Here is a 2,783-nt window from a genome sequence, read left to right on the forward strand (position 1 = left end):
TGGGTCACCAAGTAGAGTCACCATGGTTACTGGCAGTGGAAGATGATTCCAAGAGCCAGTAGTGTTGGAGATGACCGCCCCGCCCTACTCATTCAGTGGAGAGAGCGCATTCCCTGATGGCTGCTCACAGACTGGAAAGGAGTAACTTCTGAGAAGCCTGAGTACCATCATATGCTCAGTCTAGATACAAATATTCCTATCGCTCTAGCCGCAGATAGTTGGATTGGAAACAGGCCCAATAGGTCACCTTGCCCCTATATAACTTTTGATATATAATTGTCTTACTGTCTTATATAGTAAGATATCCCTATATCTCCAGGGATCATGAGACTATGTATTCTTTCACTCATCCATCCATCCATCCATCCATTCCATCCATCCATCCATCCATCCATCCATCCATCTATCCATCCATCCTTTATAAAGATGACTAAGAGAAAGATTCTTTCCTTTAAGAATCATGGTATAGTCTTTTCAGAGGCCCCGATGCCTAACTAACAGGAGTAATTTCTAATCTCTAATCTAGATATCTAACATGATCTAATGTATAAATTCTAATGTCTAACGTCACGTCTTTGCGTTGTAAGTAAAGTCATTCACTCATTCACTTCTGCACAAATTCATCCTACAAATATTTTTTGCCTGTGTCCTCTGCTCAGAGTGTATTTATTGGCAGGCGCCCCTCTGTTTTGGACATCCTGCCTACCTTTCAAGCTCACCAGGTACATTCCAAGACTGGGAAGTGAGCCGGCGTTAAAAATGTGGTCAAGAAAAGCTCAGTTGTGACTCTACATACATTCAGACAAAATGGAGCGCTCACAATTCCTTCTGTGTCAGGATCTCAGAATATCTAAGAACACGATCATTTCCAAGAGGGAGCAAGTGTGTGTTGAGGGTTTCATCCAACTGGCATAGGGCAGGCACAGGACAACTAATCATTGGCCATGAAACGTTTTCCAAAGGAGCAGGTAAGCAAGGTTGGCCTTTCTGCCTCTGTCTGAACCTGCCCCCCAGCCCTTCCCTTGGGTTCCTAACTCCCCTCCCCTTGGATCCTCTCAGCTTCCACACCTTCCTCTCGAAGTGTAGGGGGTGGAGAGAGGTGGGCTGAGGAGTGGGACAGGAATACCCCTGGAACCTTCAGTCTCTCTCCATTCATCAAAGGGGGGCTAGCCGGTTGCTGGAAGGAGTGGGGGGGGGGGAAGAGAGGGAGAGTGCTCTTTGGGCTGGGAAAGATCCAGAACTCTCATTAATGTCTGACACCTCCAATAAAAGCTGCATATTCCCCAAAAGCGAGTTTTGAAAATCTTAGACTCTTTGAAGCTTGGTGTTTAACTGCCACTCCTTCCAGCAGTTAATAGGAAACCAAGCCCCTTGGCTTGCTCCCACGGCTCCTACCTGGGGCGACCTTGCTCCTCCAAGCATTTGAGGTCCTCGTAGGCCTCTTGCAGCTGGGCACGGAAGGGAGTCCTTGTTCCTCACAGAATGAAGGGTGGCTGAGGTGGAAACACCCTTATGGGCTGGTGTGGGTCAGAGCAGGTGGAAAGGAAGCGGGGGGAAAACTTCGGGAAATTGGAAGGGGGAAGATGAGGGATGCGGCCGAGCCCAAGCAGCTATTTTTCCAGACTGGCTTTCCCTCCCTTCATTTCACTGAAAAAGTAGCACATCTCCAGTTGCTAAAATAGGCATGTACTTAAGGGTAAGTCCTCTGTTACCTCACACCATCTGTCTCCCAACTGGGAAGCAACTACGATTAACGGCTGTGTTGTGTATCATTCAGAAACGTTCTGTGCTTTATTTGCATCTCCTTTTGGCGTGTGTGGGAAACAGGAACATATTATACGCGTACCTTTCCACGTATGATTTGTTCTTAACAGCGTATCTTACAGATCTTCCTGCACATCGATTTCACTTATATATACGTATATTCATTTATATACACATATACATCTACTTCATTCTTTGCCTGGTACTATATAGTATGCATGCACCCTGATGCATTTACCCCGTCCCCTAAGGACAGTCTTCAGTTATTGCAAAGCTGTATGGACAGCCCTCTGCACACACGTCTGTGCAAATCTAACCGAGGGTAGATTTGCAGAGGAGGCACTGTCATGTCAGAGATATATACCTTAGGGTGATGGGCATGGCTCAGGCTGTTTTCTGGCTGGCCAAGATAATATCCAAAATGGTGGGAGAATTGGTTGTCAACCCTCCTTCCGTCCCCCTTCCCCGTCTGGGATACCAAGCGGGGATAATTCATCTCTGGCTTTGGGATGCAGGAAGAGAGAGCTGTTTCGTTTTTGTTTTCCAGAATGGCCCATCGCCCTCAAGATGTTTGCTTGGGCTGCGCCCTACTGGCTTCCCCTGAGCAGAGCGGCACTGGAGAGGGAATCGGGCTGTCAGGTGGGTTCCTCCTCAGAGGGGAACCACTAGCTGGCCTGCTTCCAGGGAGCTCCGTGGGCTTCCGGGCTCTGTTCACCAAACTGCAATAATGCCGAGATCTTTTGCGTGGTGGATCTAATTTTTCAAAGCCTTCTGCGGCCAACATTTCATTCCATTCCAGCTGTGAGGGAGGCCAAACAGGTATTGTTGGTTCCGGGAGGAAAGGACACCCAGAGAGGCCGTGTGAGGGAGTGTGGTCAGGAAGAGGGTTGGGATACTAGGGTTCAGGTCCGGCACTGAGTGGTTAGCTGTGTGGTCTTGGCCTCTGTGGAAGCTTTTGGACAGGATGGTCTCCGAGCTCCTCACCATCAAGGATATGGGTGGATTACTGTCTAAGGTCT

At 48.3% G+C, this 2,783-nt stretch overlaps 1 long non-coding RNA gene across 1 annotated transcript; it reads left to right on the forward strand.

Annotated features, from left to right (window-relative positions):
• Window positions 1-660: 660 nt before the first annotated feature.
• Window positions 661-2,500, forward strand: LOC125908844 (uncharacterized). Its single transcript, XR_007453450.1, has 2 exons — window positions 661-968; window positions 2,312-2,500. It is a non-coding gene; the product is annotated as an uncharacterized LOC125908844 (long non-coding RNA).
• The last annotated feature ends 283 nt before the right edge of the window (window positions 2,501-2,783 follow it).

The sequence above is a fragment of the Panthera uncia genome, chromosome D1, assembly GCF_023721935.1.
Source record: "Panthera uncia isolate 11264 chromosome D1, Puncia_PCG_1.0, whole genome shotgun sequence".
Taxonomy (NCBI): Eukaryota; Metazoa; Chordata; class Mammalia; order Carnivora; family Felidae; genus Panthera; species Panthera uncia.